Genomic DNA, 19,321 nt, shown 5'->3' on the forward strand with positions numbered 1-19,321 from the left:
CTCGCGAAAGGCATCACGCGCTCCAGGCGCACCGTGCCCCCTGCAAGTCGGTCATTTATATGTTAGAGCATCTTCAACTGCAGCCCTATAATAGGGCACGTGACATTTTTAGGGTGCTAAGGGCCAAAAAAGGGCCTCCAATAGATTCCCAATCCTAATTTTTTTGCAAAAAAAATAAAGTGGGCACACCTATAAATAGGCTTCTCGTGCGGTAAATTTTGGGCAATTCGATGGCGGCCAAAAATGCGAGGAAAATTCCAGACGCCTTCATGCGGCCAGAAACCATCCGATCTGCCCACCAACCGGTCACCATGCACCATGGCCGGCTCCTCCTGATCCCGCCACTGACCCCGATACGCTCACAGCCACAGCCACACAATTTTAGGGATGCTGTTGGAGCAGTTGTGCCCTATTTCATGCCAAAAGGGCACAAACCCCTCCTTTCCCCCAACATGAAATAGGGGTGTTGTTCGATACGGTGCTTTTTCGTGAAAAAAAAATCGGTTTTTGTGCCCATTTTTTTTCTCCACCCACTTTTCATGCCCTTTTTAGGCATATAGTTTAAAAAACTGAATCGGTCATCGAACTAGGTTGCTTGTTCAGGTTTTTACCGGTCGGACCGCCAATTCGATTGTCGGTTTTCTAAGTAATTAAAACAATACATATTTTATCAATAAAGGCACCAATCAATAGATAAAAAATGTGTAATCAGAGGTGACCTTCGGGCGTCTTGGTCCTCCTGCTCGGCTGCTCGTAGTTTGGACTTTGGAACGGTGGGAGACAACCAGAGGGAAGCTTGGTTGATTTGACCGGAGCGGAGGGAGATCGAAGTTGTACGGACCAGTTTGACTAAGCGGCGACGGCCCCTCTCCCCAGCCATCAACAGAGGTTCGACCCATTTTTCCGGTTCGATTGCTCGAAGGCCCACTGCACTTAAAGAACCATTGGGATCGCCGGTACCAGATTTAGGCGCTCTTACACAAGAGAGACATACGCTGTCGGGGAATGTAAATCTACTAGCACAATTTATCTGTGTCGTGTGGTGGGATTCTTCTCTTGTTTTGGTCCATGGCTCAACTTGACTTGGTGGTTAGTAGGATCTAGTTGTAAATTTTGATCAGCTTATCATGGATCTTTCTTGCAAGTATTTGTTTCAATATTTGCATTTTGATATATTTATTTAATTAACCAATGAAAATATCACTTGCGAAAGAACAAAATTGTGATGATTGTTTTGATTAGACGAATAGCTTAGTTTTTATGTATAGGTGACACATAAGGATTGAGATACGTCTTGATGGTAAACACGTTAGTAAATCTCGTTTAACAAACATGAACAAATAAAAGAAAATGTGTGAATGCATTGCCAATATGTGTAAATGTAAGAGCAATATAAAATTAACTAAAAATCGTTAAGACAAATCTAGTAATAAATCCATAACGCATCTTGTCTGTTGATCTTGAGCGTTCTTCTTAATTAAGGTGGAGAAGCAGCAGTATCCGGAGTACTCCTTGGGGAAGCAGCAGTATCCGGAGTACTCCTTGGGGAGGCAGCAGCAGAGTCTGGAGCACTCCTTGACGGGTCCCCATCGGGGCAGGTGTCCCACGTATGGCACCTAGCGGCGACGTCCCCGACCCGTCTAGCCCCGCACTCTGCCACGGCCTCGCCGTCTAGATAACCACCGGACTGTTTGAGCGTGACGCCGAACGCCTCCACCCCGCTCCGTATGTCGGCCGCGAGGCTGTCCATCATGTACCCCGGCAGGCGGATGCGGGCTCCCCTTGCGAACATGGGCACGTCACTCTGCTTCCTCGGCGCGACGCAGATCCGGTGCGGCGTGGCGGGGCTGGCGGCGAGCGGGACGCAGCGGTAGGACACCTCCACGTAGATGCCAGCGTCCACGCACACGGTGCGCGTGAGGCCGTCGGTGGTGACGCGGAAGGTGAGGTTGAACTCGGGGCGGGCCAGCGAGAAGTCGGTGGGCGACGGCGGGTCGAGGCCGGTGGCGGAGTCGATGACGATGGAGTAGAAGGTGTCGCCGGGTACGAAGACGAAGATTAGGACGAGGCTGATGGCGATGATCAGCCCCGCGATGATGAACAGCAAGCCATTGACGACCCAACGAGGACATGGGCGGGTGGCTCCCATTGCTGTGGAAGGGAAGAAGCTGGATCACCACAAACGCTATGGAGGAGAAGCCCACAAATGTAAGTAGCACTACTGCTTTAAACCCCCAAAGATTTTTTTTCCTGAAGCAAAATTTTCATCAAGGCACAAACATCAAGTGTTTGTCACACTTGAAACTAATGTGCCGACGTGGCACAGCGCAGTGGATCTCACGAGTTCCACCACCACTCCTCGCCGCCGTCCATGCTCCGACGTCAGCAGGGCCAGCAAGACGGCGACTTCCACTGGCTGTAAGCCATCAAAGCTTTGCATGCGTGAGGCCGGGTTGATGTTGACTTAATCAATCTCCCTGCTGGCGAGGACTTCCTACAGGTAGCACCAACTTAGCTGCTTGTGTACATGTTGATGGATGCTCTGCAAAATATCTCTCACCACTAGGACGATTCGGGATTCAGTTTAACTCTTTACTTTGTTTCTTTGTTAGATTTTTGTGTTTATTGCATTCTGTAGCTTCCTCAAGAAGTAAAATGGTGTTGTGTCTAGTCCTCATTAACTACCTGTTTAGTTCCTTTACAGGAGTAGTTCAGTAATGAGTATATAAATACTCAGGCATTCATTATTTTGTTCATCCTGCAGCTTTGCAAGTATAAGCACCACCATTGTTTAGTTCCCAGGATCTCTTTGCTGTCATGTTGAATTTGGAGGTGATATGTTCTTCCGTTGAGTAACCAACGGTTGGGTTTCAACAACTAACAGTGCTACACCACCTTGATTTTCATGTGGTGTATATGTTTGTAAAGCACTTAGCAATTGGTAAGCCGGTTATCTAGTTAGCAAGCTTATTTTTTAAACATATGCTTATCTCATTTTAGTGAGCTCAGCTTCAGTCTTGTGCGAAAAATTCTATGGTTTTGTCTCTAATTGTGCTATTATCGATTTCTCGGTTTAAATCATGGGCCTGGTTTCTGGTGGAAATATAATTCACGGGCCTATGTGGCATCTGTTTTGATCGGTTTCACAGAGTGTTTAACTTATCTGGTTCAGAGGTGCTTTGACATTTCAACTTTTCTTACTTATGCTCGTGTAGTTGTCTCCCGATATTTATCTTCATGTTCATACAGTTTCTTACTTTTGCACGCTTCTTCTATGCAGTTAAACACACATGTCTGGTTATCAAAGACTCATGTAGGATGGTCCCGAGCTCCAAACCATGGAGGCAGTGGCCTCTTCTCTGTCTCTGTTGGTTAGCACCTGGCCTTCTCCCTCTACTTTGTTTATCCTAGTGCCCACAACCTGGTCATCTCCACTCTCTTCTGACCTCCGCCTCACGGACGAGGTGAGATGGAGTGGTGGATCGATTCCCTTGGCATCAGCTTGATTATTTCTCTTTGTGTATGATGACAGTTGAAACCTGAAACATTGTGTATGAAGTCTAATCTTATGCGTGCTCATTTATCCTTCTTGTTAATGGAATTGGGGCTGGCAGAAAATGTTAAGCACGAAGGAAAGCAGCTGCATCACCACAAACGCCAAGGAGAAGCACACGAATGTAAGTAGTACTGCTGCTTTAAACTCCCAAAGGTTTTGTCTCTAGTAAAATTTTCATCGAGGCATAGACATCAAGTGTTTGTCACACTTGAAACTAATGTGCAAAGGTCAGAGAAAAACAAACAAGTGTGTGCATTGGGATCATTTACAGGTTGGTTGCTTACCGAAACTTAAGCTTTGCCTTCTAGCAATCAATGCATGCAAGCTGTGTATGCGCATGTCGACAGGTGCAGTTGTACTGTAGCGACAAATACATAGTTCTGCTGCATATATACACAATCCTCAAACAGGTGCATAGTAAGAACGAGTAGGGTGAGATAGAGTGGTTGGAGATGCGGTAGCTAGATTGCATTGAGTGTTGTGTACAAGGTTAAGGACGAGTGTGAGCGGTTGTTGAGTTCTGTACTTACAAACGCCATTGAGTGTGTATACATGCGTCATCTTTCCATTCTCCATGTTATAAGTTTCCTGTAATCTGTTCTTGAAAAAGGTGACTCACACTGCAATTGTAGTGGTTTGTTTGCACCTAACTTACAGATTTTCTAACCCCTTGTAACCTCTCTATATTTGTCCTTAGATATAAGAAAAATTAATTCATATGCATGTCAGCTGCATGAACCAGGAGGGTCAGATATAGAATTGAGCTTAGCTCGATAGTCTTGTACGCTTGTTCATTTTCTAGATGAACCTTAGGGCACCGGAATTTGGTTTTCTCATGTTGTTTTTTTAGTTGCCATTTCAACTGTATTTGTGTGGAATGGATTCTATGAAAACCATACCATTTTTTCATTCAGAAATAGTCATAACCAATTTATTATTGTTATCTTTGCTTACATTGTTATTTCGTTCAGGAATCTGGGTTTCCATTTTGAAGTTATAGCTGCTGTACTGAAAGGAAAGGAACTCTTTTCTCCGTGAAAATGCAAAGAAAAATAAATCTGGGTTATTGGTCACTCACCTGACCCAGGCCCCAGATAGAGCAATCGAGGCGGTGGCCATGGCGCTCCCAGATCGGCGACGGCCTGTGCAGATGAGCGCCACCCATCGCTCATCGTCAAATGCTTCGAGTTGCCCGCGACGAAGCTGCTCGACTTCGGTGCCTCCCGTCCGTGTGGTTCCGCTCGAGGGCCGTGCGGTTCCTTGTGAGGGGAGGGCTCGGCTGCTCCGACGCCTCAAGGTCTCCTCCACCCCTCTCGTCCATCTTCTCCTCTCTGCGCCAGCGCCTCGATTTGCTCTAGTCCCTGATGCGGCCCATGTGCAGGTGCACGAGCGATCCAAGGACCTTTGTGCTGGCTCAGCGGATCTCACGAATTCCACCACCACTGCTAGCCGCCGTCCATGCTCCGGTGTCAGCAGCTCCAGCAAGACGGCGACTTCTGCTTCTTCCTGTCCCATGAAGCGTCCTCCAAGCTGCCCCCAATTCCCCACTCTCTTCTGACCTCCGCCTCACGACCGAGGTGAGATGGAGAGGTGGATGGGTTCCCTTGGCATCAGCTTGATGTTTTCCCTTTGTTTCTGACGACAGTTGAGACCTGAAACTTTGTGTATGCAGTCCAATGTTATGCATGCTCATTGATCCTTCTTGTTAATGGAATTGTGGCACGGGTGTGGCTGGGAGAAAATGTTGAGCAGGTAGGGAAGCAGCTGGATCACCACAAATGCCGAGGAGAAGCCCACAAATGTAAGTAGTACTATTGCTTTAAACTCCTACAAACCTTGTCCTGAAGTAAAATTTTCATGGAGACACAGACATCAAGTATTTGTCCCACTTCACACTAACGTGCAAAGGTTAGAGAAAAACAAACAAGTGCATGCTTTGGCATCAATTGCTGGAGGCTTGCTTACCAAAACTTAAGCTTTTCCCTGAAGCAATCACTGCATGCAAGTTGTGTATGCGCATGTCGACAGGGGCAGTAGTACCATGGCGACAAATACACAGCTCTGTTGCATATATATAGTCCTCTAATAGGTCCACAATGCTATCAACGAGTGAGGCGAGAAATAGAGTCTGGAGATGCTTGGTAACCTCTACGGTGCATTGCCTTGAGTGCCGTGGACAAGGTTAAGCAGGAGTGTGTGTGGCTGTTGAATTCTGCAGTTTCCAACGCCATTGAGTGTGTATATATGCGTCATCTTTCCATTCTCGATGCAATAAGTTTCCTGTAATCTATTCTGAAAAAAGATAACTCACACTGCAATTATATTGGTTTGCTGCCATCTAGCTTACGGATTTTTGAATCCCTTGTAACCTCTCTATAATTGCCCCTAGATATAGTAGAAATTAATTCATATGCATGTCAACTACATGAACAAGGAGCGTCAGATACAGAATTCAGTTTAGCTCGATAGTCATGTGGATTTGTTCATTTTCTAGATGAACCAAAGGGCGGTGGAATTTAGTTTTCTCATGTTCTTTTTGTAGTTGCCAACTTGCCTTTTGAACTTTATTTGTGTGGAATGGATTCTATCCAAACCATACCATTTTCTCATTCAGAACTAGTCACAACCAATTATGGTTATCTGTGCTTACATTGTTATTTTTGTTCAGGAATCTCGGTTTCCATTTTGAAGTTATAGTTGTTGTACTGAAAGAAAAGGAACTCTCTTCTCTGCGAAAACACAATGGAAATACAGTTGCGAGGAGAGGGCTCGGCTGCTCCGATGCCTCAAGGTCTCCTCCCCCTCTCTAGCACCCATCTTCTCCTCTCTACGACGCCGCCCTGATTTATTCTAGTCCCTCATACGGCTGATGTCTTCATGCAGGTGCACGAGAGATCCAACGCCCTTGGTGCTGGCAAGGCGCAGCAAAGCGGATCTCACGAATTCCACCACCACCGCTCGCCGCCGTCAGCAGGGCCAGCAAGGCTGCGACTTCCGCTTCTTCCTGTTCCGTGACGTGTCCTCCAAGCTGCCCCAATTCTCCACTCTCTTCTGACCTCCGCCTCACCAGCGAGGTGAGATGGAGTGGAGGATTCCCTTGAGTCTCTTGGCCAGAGCATGTATGCAGTCCAATCTTATGCATGTCAATGGAATTGTGACGGGTGTGGCTGGGAGAAAATGTAAGCAGGAAGTGAAGCAGCTGGATCTCTGCACGCAACAAGACGCTCACCACAACGCCAAGGAGAAGGCCACAAATGTAAGTAGTACTACTGCTTTAAAGTCCCAAAGATTTTGTCCTGAAGCAAAATTTTCGTCGTGACACAGACATCACGTGTTTGTCACACTTGAAACTAAGGTGCAAATGTTAGAGAAAAACTAGCAAATGCGTGCATTGGGATCAATTGCTGCTTGGTTGCTTACCCAAACCTAAGAAACTTTACCCGGAAGCAATCACTGCATGCAAAATGTGTATGCGCATGTTGGACAGGTGCAGTCGTATCGTGGCAACAAACATAGTTCTGCTGCATATACACACTCCACTAATAGGTCCATAATAAGGAGTGAGGTGAGATAGAGCGGATGGAGATGCTCGGTAACCTCTACGGTGGATTCCATTGAGTGTTGTGGACAAGGGTAAGGACGAGTGTGAGCGGTTTCTGAATTCTTCGGTTTCGAACGCCATTGAGTGTGTATATACGCGTCTTCTTTCCATTCTCTGTGTTATAAGTTTCCTGTAATCTCTTTTGAAAAAAGATAACTCACACTGCAATTATAGTGGTTTATTGCCATTTAACTTACACATCCAACATAAATTCTTAGCCTGAACATGTTCAATCCAAATATGTCGAAACAGGGCATGTTGAGATTTCAAATATCTCATTTTTCTGTATTAAATATGTTGCACCAACTAGCTGACCTGATATCTCCTGTTATTTTAACTAGCTGTTCAATTGATCCCTCCGATGCTGCTCTTCCTCGTCCGCGCCGGATCTCGGTCCTGGGATTCTCTCCCTCCGAGCTGCTGTACCGCCCGTTCCCCTTCTTCACGATCGTGCTTCTGGACAGGGGTTCGTTGTAGCTACTTCAGGCATGGTGCACATACATCTGGTTGTGGTGGTCGGCAAGCAACCTTCTGTCCTTACTGAATGCGTCATCTACCTTCTGGTGGTCGTCAATCGATGGTGTACACCGTGTCCAGCATGGTGATAATTAAACCTTTCCCACCCATGGCTTCATGTTGTTCTGTTCATATGGTCCATAATTTCCCCCAGTTCACTTGTACACACATGGATGGATGGAACGTATGCAAAAAGAGAGTAGTAATATTGTTTAAGAGAGAGAAAGAGAGAGAGACTCACACACACACAAACTTGGATTGCTTTTTTGCATTTGGTCTTTAAAAAGTTCGCCCAACAAATGTCTCGGTAGGTCTGGCTATTAAAGTTATCTCAGTAGGCCCTGTTATGGTGTACTCCTACAAGCAATATCTATCTGGTTCACATGTACACATATAATATGGTCAGGAAAAATCTAGTAGTACAATATGGTCAGTAAAACAACCTTGTTCTCAAGGTTCAGGTCTAGTCAGTAGCCGTAGCTGCAAAAACAGGAGAAAAGTCGGTCTGACTTGTTGCTTTCTCGATTTTTTTGTTTTATTTTGGAAATGAGTATGTCTAGTCAAGATTCTATATTGTGAAGAATATGCAATGCCTGTCATTGTTTTTACTCATGGGACTATGTAAGTTGCTACATCTGTTTGATCCAGGAAATCCAATAGTTAGCATACAGTTTAAATAAATCGAATCAATTCCATTAATCTGGACAGATTTGAAGATAGCATCTATAAGGGTTTATTTTGTATTGCAGTGGTTGTGCTTGCACATTTAATGCTGCCGAGAAGCTACACATATTTGGCATTCGCGGCCGAGCCGCTCACCATCATGGAGTTGGATCACACTAGGTAATTCACTGACTCTAGCTTGCTCAGCTTGTTCTCTTTGTCCGTCTAATTTCAGTTCTTCACCATGTTGATGTTGGTAGTGACTAATACTAGTACTATTCGTGTTCTTGATTCCAGACCTCAATGGCATGCTCTGCCATGTGGCCTCCTTGATGCTGGTCGTCGAGCGCTGATTCGACTAGACTATCGCGCACATATTGATCACATTTGATAAACAAGCTATGATCGTTGGAGAGTACCCCTCAGATATATAGGTTAATTTGACTCGATTTTGGTAATATTTAGTCTGGCTTCTCTGTATTGCCCTTGGCGATTCATTGTTAGGTTTCTACACTACTCTTTACATTTTACACTTGGCATGTTTCCCAGTAAGACCTCGGAGGGTTCTATTTATAAATGAATCTTTACTTGGCCAACATATGTCTCGATACTAACTCGATCCTAACATCTGCCCCCACTGAATTGTGAATTTCCCTTGAACAACACACCTTCAGTTAGTTGTGGTGTGAATTTCAAATCCAATTACTGCAGTGTTAGTTCGAGGATGATTTCTGATGGCTCAGTACACACGTTTTCTAGCAGGTGCTTTGATCTGAAGGATTGGTTTGTGATACGTCATTGATTCATCGTTGACACAAATATGAAAGCACACTAGAAAGATAAACATAGGTATGCCACTATTACTCTCCTGTGCTCCATCTCATGCTCTGTGTGCCCACTTGAAATGAATAAATGTCATATACATTTCTTTTTTATAGTACTGAAAGATATGTAAGTAGGGGTGGCTTTTTTTATGAATATAAGTAGCAAAACAATAGAAGTTAGCAACATGATTGCAGATTGAATTGTCGAACTGATATGATAATCATTTGATCTATGATGGCGTATGAGTAGAATGCACATATGCACATATGTGACTCGGTTCTTTTAATATTATAGGAGATCATAGCTGAAGGGTGGGTTTCCAACGACGGTGGTGTGCTGCCTTTCTTCCAGTGCCGACAAGATGGCTAGTTTGTCGCCCCGTAACCCTGGTGGTGGGCTCCCATGACTGCCTCCTGGGTTACCTACCACTTAGGTGAGTCCCTGATGTCCTTTTCCTTTGGCTACTCTTGTCTTTCTTAATCTTTGTTGTTTTCTGGTCTAAGACTCAGAGATGGGATGAATTCATGATTGTTGAATGCTTAGAAACTAGAAAATGGCTCTGTAGGAGGCATGCACGCTCGTACTGAGAGATGCTATTCGTTTGCTTTGTCTTCCAAATCAAGAGACATGTATTCGTGCGCCTCCAGCATTTATTAAATTTCTTCAAATTTCAAAACTTTGTTGTTGTACATGCAAGGATTGTTTCATTCATCAAGAAAATAAAACAGGCCATGCCCATCAGCAACTACTCCTACTGTTTGAATAAATAAGAAATGACCATCATTTTGGATAAATTACAGCATTAATCCATCAAGGGGCATGGGCAATTTCCTTGTTCTATTTCTTACTGAATCCGGTTCCATCAAAGATGCCGACAACTTTGCAGTCGTCCACCTCACCATTGCCGGCAATTGCTCCCTGCAGGTAGCATCTCATCTCCCTCTGCTCACTCACTCGCTGACTGAGCTGCAACGTTTGTAAACAATAGTGTGTCTACTGTTGAGGTTCATGGGATTTCCCATCTTGGAGTGTAATACTAACTCTTAAGGTAACAAAACTATGATGCAACGTTTGTATTTTGAGCTAAAAATCTAGTAGTACAATATGGTCAGGAGAACAACCTTGTCCCAAGGTTCAGGTCTATTCACTAGCTGCAGCTGCAAAAATAGGGGTCAAGTCTGTCTGTCTGACCTGTTGCTTTCTTGATTTTGTTTTATTTATGTTGGAAATGAATCTAGTCAAAATTATACATTGTGGATAATATGTAATGCCTGTTGTTGTTTTTGCTCATGTGACTATGTAAGTTGATACATCTCTTTGATCCAAGAAATCCAATAGTTAGCTTACAGTTTGAATAAATCAAAAAGATTTCATTAATATGGTCAGGTTTGAATATAGCATCTATAAGAGTGCATCCAATTTTTCACGCTATCCCACTCACTTAATCTTATTCATGGTTAAGCATTTTGCCTTGATTCATGTCAATAATCTATTGGTCAATTTACGTTGCCTCTAATGTCCTCTGCTTTGTTTGTCCTGCTCAATTACTTATCATGATGGAGTAGGAATTTATCACTCGACAACTACATGATAGACTAGATTGGTAGTTAGTTTATGGTTTGAGTTAATCAAAACGATTATATAATTTCCAGTAATATGGACAAGTTTACGTTCACTCCTCTTGGAGCTCTTAGTATAATCATCACTCTCGGATTTTGGGATACAATATCTTGTGTTTTCTCATATAAGATTCTTTCTGGTTTAATCATTAATCTGGAGGTTTAATTTGTATTGCAGTGTTGTACTTGCACATGTAATGCTGCGCAAGAAGGTACACATACTCGGGCCAGGCCATGAGACGACTCACCATGATGAAGCCTGACGCTAAGTTGGATCACACTGGGGTCAGTCATGGACTCGGTTGCTCAGCCAGTTCTTTCTGCCAAGCTAATTTCAGTTCTGCACCATGTTGATGTTGGTAGCGTCTAATACCAGTATCATTCGTGTTCTTGTTTCCAGGCTTCAATGATATGCTCTGCCCGGTGGCCTCCAGGATCAGCCTCGACTCATGAAGAACACCCAAGGTACTATGTAAACCATACTTTGCTAGCTTAACTGAGTATTTGTACTAGCATCAGTCAGTCATAATCAATTTATCATTGAAAAATATGAAAGCACATTAGAAGGATAAACATGACATCCAGTGTCTGTTCTTTTATCAATGTGCATGTATGTGTGCTCTCTTGAAGTCATTGAATAGTAGATAATTTTCTAGCATGCATGGCACTCGGGTATATTTGATCTCACACGTCAGTAGTATTCTTTGTTATTCATTTTGGATTCCACACGTGATTGGAATCTTACATTCGGCACTGTTGCTTGTCTCCCAATAGGACTTAACAGAGGTTTATGACTAAATGAACCTTTAGTTGATCAATAAGTGCATGAATCCAACCTTATGAACCTTTTTTGACCGAATGATTTCCCAGGTAATGGTATATCAAGTGCCTGAAATTTTTGATGGCAATGTAGTTTATTTAGTATAGTAAAAGTGATCTTGTACCCTGATAATTGAAGAATTTTTTGATGTCCTCTCTAGGAGCTTGTCAACAGAAATGATGACCTGTATAGCTTGTTGTTCATTAGCTATTGTGTTCATATATAGCTCGCTGTCCTCCAAACTGAAAATGCCCATCATAATAAATGTTGCCTGGCAGTATTGTCCTTTATAGTTTGCTCCTGATCATCATTCTGTTACCATTTTACTTGGCCTTCAATTAATCTTGTTCCTGTGTACCCAGGGACCTGACTTAATGATGAGGATGATGTTGGAGGAATCGGAGTGGTCACTGAAGATCGTGGACTCACATCCGCCATTGCTGGAAGTTTGAACTTCGAGAGGGCAGAGCGATCCCGTATGAGAAGACCACCGATGTGATCATAGATAAGCCGTTGGTTCCTCTACTATGCTCCATCTCATTCTCTGCATGCCCACTTGAAATGAATAAAGGTCATATACATTTCTTTTGTATAGTACTTGAAAGATATGTAAATAGGCGGGCTCTTTTTGATGAATAAGTAACGAAACAATAAGAATTATCAACTTTTTTTGTTTTATGCCGGTCATCGAGCGTCGGCTAGTGTTGTGCCGGTCATCGAGTCGATGATTTAATGTTCGGATCTGTGGTAGTGGTCTTCTGGCCACCACAAGTATGTGATTTTTATGATCTTTCTTTTTACTGAAATTGGTCTCTTGTAGTTCGGTGCTAATTAGCATCATGTTTGGTCTTTGATTTTTTTATCCCTTTTGATTCTAGTCATAGATATGCTATATGTTTTTCTAAGAGTCTGTACAGTGCAGTTTATAAAATGGAGCCGACCTGCTGGGGCATCTTTCTGACATATTAACTTCTATTTTGAATTAACTTACGTGAAATTGTACTTAAAGATCAAGGATAGGGAATTAAAATACTTCAACCGAATTTGATTGGAAACAACATGGTGCTATTGGCTATTAGTCTACTAGTTGGGTCCGACATTTACTAAAACAAAACCTCGTTTGCTTCTTTTTTTTATTTGCTGAAAAGCTCTGAGCATCTATATATTATGGATATCTTAATGTTTTGTAAAAAACATCTTTATAGTTTTCCTACTTTGAGTACTAATGATTTTGGTTTTCGCTCACATTTGTAGCATTTTCTCTGGGCGTACCTTCTGGCACGACACCGCCATCCGACACAAGTTTGGCCGGCGAAGCAGCTCTGCTTGCTCCGGCACTTACTTTGACGCCTCCGGTGGCTGTTGGTCCTCTTCTCTGCTCTCTCTCAAGCTCTATGACACTTGATACTTGTTGAGGTAGTGGAAACTTACTTGTACAACTGGGTCATTGCTATTGGATATTTTTTGCTAGTTTTTTGGATCCCAAATCTTGGTACTGGCCTGCTGGTGTTTGTTTTTGTGTATTGAAAGAAAAACATGATTTTTCTTGGTGCTCGGGCAGATTTCACCTTCTAATCAATATTTGTGCCATCTAATCCATGCTTACTTGAATTTTATTTTGCTCCCATCTCCCTTAATATCGTGGATTAATTTTGTTTTAGGGCTATCCAAATGGTTGACAAACCATCTCTTTAGTTTTCCTGCCATCAGTACAAATCATTTTGGTTTCCGCTCACATTTGTAGCATTCTTGCTGGACGCACCTTCCGGGACCATGGTGTCATCCCACACTAGTTTGGCCGGCGAAGTAGCTCTGCCTGCTCTGTCGCTCACTCCAACGCCTCCCGCGCTGCCCCTCCGGTGGCCGCTTCCTCTTTGGTCCTGGCATAGGTAAACCTAGTTCCTCTCCTTCACTCTCTCTCACGCCCTCTGTCCCCATGCATGGCCATCGAGCCGTGGTAGATGAAATGAATAATGGTCATTTGCATTTCTTTATTTTGGTGCCTGAGAGTCAGAAGTCCCAATTTCATCTTGTTGGTCTAGATAGAGATTCTGGTTGCTCTGTTTCATTCTAGCTGAATGTTCCTGCAGGTTGCTCTCCTGGTTCAAGTTGATGTTGCTCTGCACTTGTGCAGGAGAAAAACATACATACCCACCCTTGTGCACATGTTCAGAAATTTCTTAATGTTGATATACCTGTTCTGTTGCAATGCACACAAGACCAAAGGGAATCAAAAGTCTAGGATCTAGTTCTATTTATTTTTATTTTTTTTTATTTTTTGAGGGGATCTAGTTTTGTTTATATCTGTTGCAATGCACATGTATTACCCTTGGCGATACTAACAATTCATTTTGAAACTGAGATTTGTCAACACATGTGTATGTATTATCCTTACAGATTTTCAAGCGAATAAATTTATCATGGCTATCTAAGTGTTTGCGTTCTGTTCTCAACCACAATTTGATTGGAGATAGAAGAAAGCGTGTATGCAGATACTTCTTAGTGCCTAAAAGACATAAGGAGCCATGCATAGAATCATTTTTAAGTCAGCGGTTCATGCCTACAAGCTTTTGTTTTCTTGCCACAAATGCATATAGCACCCTGAGGCACTTATTATGCTCAGAGACAAACAATAAGATCTCTAGTTTATTGGTTACTGTAGATTATTAGGTAATCGTTATATTTGTGCTCTCGATGCAACTAGTGTTAAAAACGATGATTTTGATGGTTGTAGAAAATAAACTCTGTCTTCTATTAAGTCAAACTATGCAATAAACTCTCCTTGTGGTCATATGTACCGTTATGGTTTAGTTGATGTTACCGATTGTGCGAGTGGTGCATAATGTTTATCTACCCTGAACCTATCTCACTTATATATTTTGTCTTTGTTTTGTGTTGTGTTCATGAGAGACCTGACTCGGCAGTTTTTTTTGTGTTGTGTTGTTTAGATAGCAGGAGGGATGTACGACTGTTAGGCCCGAAGAGCACGGTGACATTGCTCATCGTTGACAGTGAGCGGCTCAGCCCTCGTCATGCAAATAGCCAACGCCATCATCATTAGCGAGTAGCTGCTATAGTACCTGCACCTGGTGAGGTTGGTGGTGCGCTACTACATGCCTCTACAACAAGACACGGTGGCATGCTAAATGGAGCTTTGAGCAGCAGCACATCGTGGGGAGAGGACGGATGTGGTGGTCTGGGAGCCTCGGGCTCCACTACATCTGCCGCTAGAAGCAACAACAGAACGCGTTGTTCGACTGTGCCAGCCTTGGCGGTGATCTCGACGATTGCATGGAGTGGAAGACTTTGCAGTGTAGCAAGGTTGCTCGGGTCAGGTTTTTCTTCTACTTGATTTATTTGTTTTGTTCCATACTAGTGTACAAGTAACTAATGTGAGAAAACAAACAAAAGGTAGTTACTTGTGTTTTGTTTTTGGGCTCCTCTGTATTTCATTTTTGTGTATGGGATCAGTCGGCTGAGATGAGATTCTCTATCTATTCATAGTAGCGAGTATCTCCCATCTTAAAAGTATTGACTGATGAAACTGGGAACAAGTTGCCTAGCTTGAAGTAGAAAATTCGTTGTAGCGAGTATCTCCCATCTTAAAAGGTGATGATGATGTTTACAAATGATCTGTTAAAAGAGTGTCTTATGTTTAAATACCCTTCTATCGAGGCAGGTTCCAATCAATTTCCTCGCTGCATTCTAGGCTAGCCTACTGATGCAATTTCATCTACTGAGTTTAGTATTGATGTTGGTTGCATTGGATGGTGGTTATCTCTTTTGTGAAGTATTGCAAAAAATCGTGATCTGAGGCACTAGCATGCCGACCTTTTTAAGAAGGCATGTGTCGTGCAGGTGCTGTGCCATTTTTGTTTCTTAGATGATGAGGGATGCTCCATTGTTGAATGGGTTCCAGAGCACAACTTTTGTTTTAAAATAAATTCTGGTTTGGTCTATATTATGATTGCTTAAACTTTTGTGGAGTAACAGGTATTATAATACCAACTGTATGGGTGGTGCATAGTGTTTATCTAGCCTGAACCTTTATTGCTTATGTATTTTGTCTCTTTTGTGTTGTGTTCGTTAGAGAGAGGTCTGACATGGTGGTTTCTTTGAATATGATAGGAGCTGCTGAAGGGAAACAACCCTGGATGTCACAGGCTGAAGGAGGAGGTCTTACACATCTTCTTGGTTCAGGTGAATCCTTGCTCTCGTCTCTCTCACTGTCGTGCCGGCCATTGAGACCTTGATTTAGTGTTGGGATCTGTGGTCGTGGTCTTCCAGCCACCAAAATCATTTGACCATGATGATCTTTCATATCAATCAAGTTGTTCTCTTGTAATGCAGTGCGCGTTAGGCCTTTTTCTGCTCCATGCTACTGTTGCTAAAGGGTTAGGCTCAATATGGCGTGTTTGTCAGTGCCAAAGCAACTAGTAAAGTAGAGAATAATTTTCATGGGGTTCATTTATGATCTTCTCTTTGTAGGATCATATTAAGAGCTCCTATAATCTTTCCTGAACCTCCTTGATACGTTGCTTTTTGAAAGTGCTAGTGTGCTCCTAATAATTTTATTTTCCATACAAAGCCATGCCACTAGTTTGTGAAATATTATGCCCCAGCGGCACTGCCAATACTTGGGGTGCTTATGTCAATATGTCCTTATTTTTCACTAAGTTATGTATAATGGATCGGTATCTTGGTTTCCTCTCCTTGGTTTTGAGAAGAGCATGTTGTTCTTGTCACCATTGTCTCGTGGTAGTATCAGCCAACACTTATGTGTGAGATTGTCTAGTGTCTTTTTGGGATCACCCACTATAAAACATTGAGTTTTGTGAAGTTGCTCTGGTTTCTTAATCCATGCATTGCATTTTGATGTGCAGGACTTGAGAAATAAGGTGAAGAAAAAGGAAAAAGACCTGCTAATCTTTCCCTTCACCGTTGTATGTCGGTCGAATGGTTGATGGCAGGGGGAACTCACTCGACGTATCGAAGCTACTGTATGGACTAAGAGATCTTTAGAGATAGGCATTTTGTTGTTAATTTTTCCTTGTCTGTAGGGTGTGGGCCGAATGGTCTTGTTCCTGGGAGTTTGTAAAATTTGGATTGAATGGCGATATTGGTATAGTCTCTGTGAGTGCTACATATGTACCACCATTGTAAAATTTGATTTGAATTGTATCATGCAGCAAGGAGTTAGTGGTTAGCAAACAGATTGGATTGATTGGCTGTCATTTTGGCTCATGTGTCCTTGTACCTTTCTAGCATGTTGTGATGCCAAAAAATGATGATGATTTTTTATGTCAATGAAATCTGATGGCTAATGAATGAGTGATTTTGATACGACTGATGCATGGAAATCATGATAACTATTGGTGATTCTTGAAAAACAACCAGGTGCTTTCAAATTTACCACTAGAAAAGAAACTGGGGGCATCTACATATGTTTACCTTCACCTTGTGTTTGTGTGTATGTGATTGTGAGCACAGACATGATTATTTACCATCAGCCAGCAGCCTGTCTGGTTGTTGTCCTGCTTGACATGGTACTGCGGGTCTGTTGTCGCCGTCGCCGTGCACACCAGCTCGGACTTTTGATCTACTGCTCGAACTCCTTTGAGAAGAAAGCTCAGGATAATCTGTGTCATCTTAATTATTATGTGATCTAGCTAGCTAGGTTGTTCTGATCATCTGGATTCCTTAATTGGAAGACAACATTGAATCGATGTACGTAGTACCTATCTGTTGTATACAAGTGGTCGTTGCTATCTTCTCTAATATATATGTATACAAATCTTTTAACGTAGCATCTATTTGTTATGACTAATCCATGTGTTTTTTTCCGAGTAACTTGATAGGAAGCGGATGCAATGTAGGTTTGTTTGGGGAGAGAAGGGACATGATTAATCAGGGATTGACAGAGAGATCTGATGTGATTCATCACAACTTAACAGAGAGGGATCTGACGGGACTAACACAGGATTCAGAACATACCTGACGTAAATAGGAAATAATAAATCATCCCACGTACGTATTGTAATATACTATATGGAAACTAAACTACCTAGCGTGATTTGAGGGAGGCCCGTACTTAGTAGCCTCTTATCAGCAAGTTTAACAAGCCATCCTAGTAAACCTCCTCGAAATCCTCTCGCTCCCAAAAACCTATGCAACCTTCCGTCTTTAATTGCTATCGCTTCACCTCCTCCTCCATTACTTCCTCTCCCTCCAGTTCTCGTCGATCGTTGGCTCCCTCGCCTCTCACGCGGATCAACCCCCTCTTCCATTACTTCCTGCATCCCTTTCTTGTCGATCCATTGGCTCCGGCGCGCCTCACACGGATCAACCCCCTCTCCCATTACTTCCTGCATCCCTTTCTTGTCGATCCATTGGCTCCGGCGCGCCTCACACGGATCAGCCTCCAATCCAACGTCTCTCCGCGCTGCTCGCTCTCTCATCGCTGCCGTACATGATCTCCTCTCCTCTATAAATGGCCGCCCATGTGCTCTTTCCTCTCCTCTTGCTCCTCCTGCGTCGACTAAGCTGCATCTGCCGCACCCCCTCCTTTCTCCTTAATCCAACACACAAGGACTACATGCAGCAGCAGCAGCCGGTCATATCACAAGATGCCGGGAGATGATCCACACCCTGTCGTCGATGCTCTGGACATACACGTGCCTGCTGCGTAGCTCTCCTCCGCAAGGTCAGGCTTGTCTCTGTAAGAGCACACCCTTTCCCGATCTAATCTTATTAGAAAATCTTTGCATGGCGTACTCAAACTGACTATAGTGTTTTGTCACCCTTGGTAATGCGGATGGTTGCACCAGACATGGAACCGGAGATGAAACCGCCGGCCAAGCGACACCACTAAAACTCAGGATGAGATATGTAGGTATGTCCATTCGACCATAACGGGCTAGCCGGCATGTGTTTTATTCACAAACTCATTATAGCGAGTATGTTTATTCACGGGAAACCCCCCTTTGAAACCAAATTTTTGCTAATTAAAAGAGAGATACTATACAAGAGAATTGTGCACTGTTAGAACAACTTACAACATGTAACAGTACTATAATTGTGGTTTTAGAGTTACAGAAATGAATTATACTCCACTTACGAATACCTCCAAAGACAACTAAGTTTATTGGGAATAGAAATGTTTGACAAGATAATTGCCAGAATGTTCAAGGTCTGAACAAGTGTGCAAATGGGAAGATTTTAATTTGGCAACTTGATTTTGTTTTGGCTTAGCTATGGGATCCTGGCCCTTATGTTATGTACCTGCTATAGCAAGTGATATGTTTCTGGTTGGAGGCCTAAGGCCAATGTAGTTTTGATTGATACCAGATCTATCTAAACAACCGTTTCATTTGGTTCACACAACATTACTTTTGAGTGAAAAAAAATCATGTGGTTTTATTTATTAGAAATGAATTAGCAGTGCGGTTCATGTACACACTGTGCTTGCTTAATTTTTGAGCTCTCACAAACTGATTGGGACAAACACTAGTATGCATATCCATTTATCCTTCTGATCATATCATCTTTGATGTCAAGTGGTACTGAAAGTTTGAAACTACGTAGAAGGACGTAGTTTAGATCATTCGTAACGATAATTAATCTGCATTAGTTTGTGTTTATTAAACCAACACCAGTGGGTATTTGTTTAGTCGGTACAAGTGGTTCCAACTACAGTATTAAATATTTCTGATAGAAACATT

General features: G+C 42.9%; 2 long non-coding RNA genes across 6 annotated transcripts; both read left to right on the forward strand.

The window, feature by feature from the left end:
* The first annotated feature begins 2,191 nt into the window (after positions 1-2,191).
* LOC119322514 lies at positions 2,192-4,687 on the forward strand. Its single transcript, XR_005155686.1, has 5 exons — positions 2,192-2,208; positions 2,332-2,500; positions 3,281-3,371; positions 3,615-3,677; positions 4,528-4,687. It is a non-coding gene; the product is annotated as an uncharacterized LOC119322514 (long non-coding RNA).
* Positions 4,688-6,717: 2,030 nt separating this feature from the next.
* On the forward strand, positions 6,718-11,015 carry LOC119326629. Of its 5 annotated transcripts, none has more exons than XR_005158088.1 (6): positions 6,718-6,812; positions 8,423-8,516; positions 8,634-8,790; positions 9,099-9,185; positions 9,456-9,594; positions 10,959-11,015. It is a non-coding gene; the product is annotated as an uncharacterized LOC119326629 (long non-coding RNA). The 5 variants fall into 5 exon arrangements; XR_005158087.1 differs by lacking the exon at positions 10,959-11,015 and adding an exon at positions 10,086-10,132; XR_005158085.1 differs by lacking the exon at positions 10,959-11,015 and adding an exon at positions 9,962-10,085 and having other exon boundaries at positions 9,096-9,185.
* The last annotated feature ends 8,306 nt before the right edge of the window (positions 11,016-19,321 follow it).

This window comes from Triticum dicoccoides, chromosome 6B, assembly GCF_002162155.2.
Source record: "Triticum dicoccoides isolate Atlit2015 ecotype Zavitan chromosome 6B, WEW_v2.0, whole genome shotgun sequence".
NCBI lineage: Eukaryota > Viridiplantae > Streptophyta > Magnoliopsida > Poales > Poaceae > Triticum > Triticum dicoccoides.